This window comes from Hemiscyllium ocellatum, chromosome 33 (assembly GCF_020745735.1).
Source record: "Hemiscyllium ocellatum isolate sHemOce1 chromosome 33, sHemOce1.pat.X.cur, whole genome shotgun sequence".
In the NCBI taxonomy this organism is placed as follows: Eukaryota; Metazoa; Chordata; class Chondrichthyes; order Orectolobiformes; family Hemiscylliidae; genus Hemiscyllium; species Hemiscyllium ocellatum.
This window is the reverse complement of record NC_083433.1, coordinates 5,327,249-5,333,793: the sequence shown is the minus strand read 5'-3', so window position 1 is coordinate 5,333,793 and position 6,545 is coordinate 5,327,249.

The following is a 6,545-nucleotide window of genomic DNA, read 5'->3' as shown; positions in this document are numbered from 1 at the left end:
TTCATATCATAAAATCCCTGCAGTGTGGGAGCAGGCCATTCAGCCCTTCAAGTCCACACTGACCCTCTGAACAGCATCCCACCCAGATCACCCCATCCCTGTAACCCTGCATTTCCCATGTCTAATCCACCCTAGTCTGCACATTCCTTGACACTATGGGTAATTTCCCAAGGCCAATCCACCCTAGCCTGCACATCCTTGGACACTATGGGCCAATTCACCCTAGCCTGCACATCCTGGACACTATGGGCCATTTCCCAGGGCCAATCCACCCTAGCCTGCAATTCCTTGGACACTATAGGCCATTTCCCAAGGCCAATCCACCCTAGCCTGCACATCCTTGGACACTATAGGCCAATTCACCCTAGCCTGCACATCCTGGACACTATGGGCCATTTCCCAGGGCCAATCCACCCTAGCCTGCAATTCCTTGGACACTATAGGCCATTTCCCAGGGCCAATCCACCCTAGCCTGCAATTCCTTGGACACTATGGGCCATTTCCCAAGGCCAATCCACCCTAGCCTGCACATCTTTGGACTGTGTGAGAAAAACGGAGCACCCGGAGGAAACCCACGATAATGGTCACCAAGGGTGGAACTGAATTCGGGTCACTGTACTATGAGCAGGAAAATCGATATTTCAGGATGGATCCTGATGACAGCCTTCAGCCCGAAATGTTGATTCTCATGCTCCTTGGATACTGCCTGACCTGCTGTGCTTTTCCAGCAACACGCTCTCGGTTCTGACCTCCAGCATCTGCAGACCTCACTGTCACCCTATACCATGAGGCAGCTGTGCTAACCACTGAGCCTCCAGGGGGAGAAATTGACTTGGAATTGAACCAACCGTTGATATTTTTGTGGCCCTTCGATTGAACAGCAAGTATATTTACACTGAGATAATAAATTAAAATAAAACTGTAATAATTGGACAGAATAATACAGTAAACTTTGTGGTGTTTAAGGTAGATCATTTTTGCTGCTTTATTAAGGATGTTCGTTGATAAAAGTGCTGGCTAAAACACAGTTTGTTGTACTCATTAATCTGTTTTGTTATGTAAAGCACTGCTGATTACTTCCGACTGCACACGCATGTATTTTTAACCGATTTTTTAACAATTTAGATAAAAGTTCTCCTTTGTTTCTATGTCCCAACGTTCCTCCGTTTCATTGTTGGCAGTCCCTCATGTCGAGGGTGGCTTGATTCCCTCAGGGAGAGTTGGTTCTGTGGTGGGTGAACCATCCAATCCCGGAGGAGCAGACTCTGTCCCACAAGGGGGCAGGTGGGGGGTTGGGGGGTAGGGGCATGGGATGTGGGGTGTGAGACTGTCTGGGTACTGGTTCCTGGGGGTTGATTTGTGACTGGGGGGAGGGGAATGTGAGACTGTCTGGGTACTGGTTCCTGGGGGTTGGTTTGTGACTGGGGGGAGGGGAATGTGAGACTGTCTGGGTACTGGTTCCTGGGGGTTGGTTTGTGACTGGGGGGAGGGGAATGTGAGACTGTCTGGGTACTGGTTCCTGGGGGTTGGTTTGTGACTGGGGGTGGGGGTGTGTGAGACTGTCTGGGTACTGGTTCCTGGGGGTTGGTTTGCGGATTGGGGTGGGGGGGGGGGGGGGAATGTGAGACTGTCTGGGTACTGGTTCCTGGGGGTTGGTTTGTGACTGGGGGTGGGGGTGTGTGAGACTGTCTGGGTACTGGTTCCTGGGGGTTGGTTTGCGGATTGGGGTGGGGGGGGGGGGGGAATGTGAGACTGTCTGGGTACTGGTTCCTGGGAGTTGGTTTGTGGATTGGGGGGGGAATGTGAGACTGTCTGGATACTGGTTCCTGGGAGTTGGTTTGTGATTGGGGGTGGGGGTGTGTGAGACTGTCTGGGTACTGGTTCCTGGGGGTTGGTTTGCGGATTGGGGTGGGGGGGGGGAATGTGAGACTGTCTGGGTACTGGTTCCTGGGAGTTGGTTTGTGGATTGGGGGGGAATGTGAGACTGTCTGGATACTGGTTCCTAGGGGTTGGTTTGGAAGAGCGATGTGGGTTGCAGGGTTTGGCTTCCAAGCTCAGTGTCGACCTCACCAGGATTCCCGTGTGGTTCTGCCACGTTTTCCATTGTGGCCCATGTCATGGTTCTGCCTGCTGTCCAGTAAATTTACCACCAACTCTACTGTAACTCCTCCGCATGCTCTTTCGGCTGTTTGCAATCCACTGACACCACGCAGAGTATTTGGTGTCTTTGTGGACACACCCATTTATGCGTTCCATGGTCAAGTGAACCATTGTGTTAGTGGGGGATGCTGCATTTGTTTCAGGGAGATTATGAAGAATGCACTTGTAATGGTATCTGTGCCCTCCTAGTGATCACCTCCCAGCACAGAGTTTGGGGTACAGCTCCTGTTTGCAGAGTCTAGTGCTAGGTGCACAAACAGTACGGCTCACCCATTGTAGCTGCTTACCTGTGCTCACTGCCTCGATCCTGGGAGTATTGGCCTGGTAGAAATCACTCAGCGTTGGTGCACTTATCGCCCCTGGTGGATTTGTGGGAAAAAAATTGCAGGTGGTGACCTGACATAATGTTTAACAAAACTACTATCAATAATTGTTTTTTGTAAATATTTGTAACCGTATTTATAAGAGATAGCGTTCGTAATGTACATGCTCATCCAGCGTCGTGTCATCAAGCGTGGCCCGACTCTGTCATTAGCTCTTTGCTGTGTCTGGGATCTTGCTGTGCTCAAATCGATTCCCGCCTGACAGCATTGCATGTTATTGGTTGCAAAGCATTCTGGGATGCCTGGAGGTCAGGAAGGAAGGATGCTATTCAAATGCAAATATCAGCAAGCTTGGCCAAGACCAAAAATGATTTACATTTGAATAGCATCCTTTGTGGCCTCAGGATGTCCCAGAGTCCTGCACAGCCAATGATATTTTATTATACCTCCCATGGCCCTTTCTGGGCAGGTTCTGTAACAGACCTGGGAGTGTCTGGGCTCAGGCAGTGACTGGATCAACCAGAGACCCCCTCGTGACTCGTGTAAATTGATTACTGAACAGGATGTTAAAAAAGTGGAGCAAAACATCACCAGCTCTCTTTAAGTGTGCACAACAGTGGCTCCTGCTGGCTAGTGGCTGCCTTGCAGGTGCAATCTTACACATTGCATACAGGAAGATGTTGATCGTCTAATTATAATGTCACTGGGTGGATAACCCAGACTTATAGGTAAATGCCCTGGGGACATGGAGGTTCAAACCCCACCTCGGCAAATTTGGATTCAATGGGAAGTCAGCACAGAGAGCTAGTTCCTCTGGCTTGCTAAACTCCTTCAGGAAGGAAATCTGTTATCCTGGGTTTATATATGACTCCAAACCCACAGGAATGTGGCTGACTTTTTTTTGCAGCAGCAGCGGTGGTGTTAGGCCCCAGGCAGCAGCAGTGAAGTTAGGCCCCAGGCAGCAGCGGTGGTGTTAGGCCCCAGGCAGCAGCAGTGAAGTTAGGCCCCAGGCAGCAGCGGTGGGGTTAGGCCCCAGGCAGCAGCGGTGGGTTAGGCCCCAGGCAGCAGCGGTGGGTTAGGCCCCAGGCAGCAGCGGTGAAGTTAGGCCCCAGGCAGCAGCATCAGTCCTTAAGTCAGGGTGAGCTCCAGGCAGCAGCAGTGGAGGCAGGTGGCTGACTCTTTATTTTATTAAACAGTACAAAACACAATTGACAATAAACAGAAAGCAGAGGTTACAAAAAAAATCCCTATATATATGAGAAAGGCAGCAAAGCCAAATCCCACTGTTTAACAAGTTTTCAGAGAGATGAGGACAAACCTCAAATCCCACTTCCATTCATCAAAGATAACAGTAACAAACACAGACAAGACAATGCAATCAAATGAGAAACAGTGCATAGAGCACAGACCCAATGTAGCTATAAAAGACACCTGACACCTATCTGCACAACATACTGATCAGACCACCCTTGGCTAGCCTTCCCGCAGGACAGTAGTCAGCCTTGGCTGACTCTTTATTACTGTCCAGGCAATAATTGCTGCCTCGGTCAGTAGCACCCACACCTCCGAATTAATTTTTTAAACGTCAGGGGTGTACTTAAGAGTAGCAGACTGCAATAGTTCATTCATTGATTTTATAACACTCCAGCTTTCACATACACTGGCAAGTGGCTGTATGACTAACCCTATAGAATCGTACTGCACAGTGGGAGGCCATTTGGCCTATCTTGCCATACTTGCTGTCTGAAGGAGCCAGCCAATCACTTATCCAATTAAAGATGGCAGGTGAGGTATTAATGTTGGACAGCCAATCAGAGACCTTCCAGCTTGAAGGCAGATGCATGGGAATACCAGCCCCTGCAGGTTCCCCTCTGAGCCACTCAACATCCCAACTTGGAAATATATCACTGTTCCTTCACTGTTGCTGGGTCAAAATCCTGGAATTCCCTCCCTAAGGGCATTGTGGATCTATGTACAGCACATGGACTGCAGCGGTTCAAGAAGGCAGCTCACTCCCACCTTCTCAAGGGGCAACTAGGGACAGGCAATAAATGCTGACCCAGCCCATAATACCTATGTCCCATGAATGAATAAAATGTGAAAGTGGAGGGGAGGGGGCACATCTGGAGGCAGTGTCTTCCAATATATGCAAACTACATGGGAGACCAGTATTGGGCTAGGATTTGGGGTGGGGGAAGGAGGGGGTTAGTGGGGGAAGGAGGGGATGGGGGTGAAGGAGGGAATGGTGGAGATGGAGATGGCTGTGGGAATGAGGGAGGCAGTGGGGAATGAGGCAGTGGGTGGGAAGGAGGTGGCGATGGGGGAAGGAGGCAGCGATGGGGGAAGGAGGCGGAGATGGGAGAAGGAGGGGGCAATAGGGGAAGGAGGGGGTGGTGGAGAAAGGGGGGAATGGGGGCAATGGGGAGGAGGGGGGCAATGGAGGTGGGAATGAGAGGCAAAAGGGAGAAGGGCAATAGAAATGGGGTGAAGTTGGAGAAGAGGGTGAAGGAGGAGATGAGGAATGGAGGTGGGAGAAGTGGGTTGGAGGGAGGAAGATGCAGTTGAGGAGGAATGGAGGGGTTAGGAAAGGAATGGAGGGGAATGGGGAGAGGTTGGGAGACGTGGAAGTGCGTAGGAGGGGGTTTGGAAGGGGCAGGAGTGATGTAGGAGGGTGGTGATGGTGGAGCAGATGGAATGGGGGTGGAAGAGGAATGGAGGTTTGGACGAGGGATGGAGGAAGGGGAGGAGAGAGTGGCGTTGGAGTTACGGGGTAGAGGTCTGGAGGAGACCTCTCCAGCCTGACCCTACTGCTGTAGCTGGGCTTGGAAAGCAGCCTGGAGCACTGGCCCCTTGTTTGGATCTGCTCGGCCTGTTTCAGTGTCTGCACTGGGCCATGGGGACTGCCCTGGAGACCCAGCCGTGCTGCTTCACCCACCTGGACGTGGTCATCTATGAACTGAGTGTAGGGGAGCAGCCTCCTTCCCACCTCACCCTAACCCTTGCCAGGAAAATGGCCCAGTGCTGGGATACTGGGGCAACTGCCCCGTGGTAAAAACAATGACTGCAGATGCTGGAAACCAGATTCTGGAGTGGTGGTGCTGGAAGAGCACAGCAGTTCAGGCAGCATCCGAGGCCCTTGTTCCCCAGCCTTACCTGAGGATGCAAAATCCTGGCTCTCCCACATTGTTTTGTGAATTCTAGGGATGTGCCCATCCCAAAACCCTAACTGCAACTTGAGAAGGTGGTGGTGAACTATTTTCTTGGAATACAGTAGACCGAGAAATGTTGGGAAGGAAAGAATACTCAACACGTGATATTGAGTTGGGTTGGCATGTGTGCATCCTGGTATTTGGGAACTGGGGGCGGGGGGATGGGGGGGTGGGAGGGGGTGTTGGGGATGGTTTAATCTGTTTTAACCCCAAATTCCTAGAGATGGTTAAAAATACACACCACCAGGTTATAGTCCAACAGGTCTATTTGGAGGCACTAGCTTTTGGAGCGCCACTCCTTCACCAAGTAGATGTGGAACAGGATCATGAGACACAGAATTTGGGGCGGGGGGATGGGGGGGTGGGAGGGGGTGTTGGGGATGGTTTAATCTGTTTTAACCCCAAATTCCTAGAGATGGTTAAAAATACACACCACCAGGTTATAGTCCAACAGGTCTATTTGGAGGCACTAGCTTTTGGAGCGCCACTCCTTCACCAAGTAGATGTGGAACAGGATCATGAGACACAGAATTTCCCCCAAAAGATTACAGTGTCGTGCAACTGAAATGATCATCTTTTGCTATAAATTCTGTGTCTCATGCTCCTGCTCCACATCTACCTGATGAAGGAGTGGCGCTCCAAAAGCTAGTGCTTCCAAATAAACCCTTGGACTATAACCTGGTGCTGTGTGATTTTTTTTTAACCATCTCTAGAAGGGCAGGGGTTAAACCATCCCCACCCCCTGGTGTTGTGTGATTTTTAACTTTGTACACCCCAGTCCAACACCAGCACCTCCCCATCATGATTTCCAGAGGTGAACTTTCTAACTTGCATTCTAAACAAAGGGCAGATA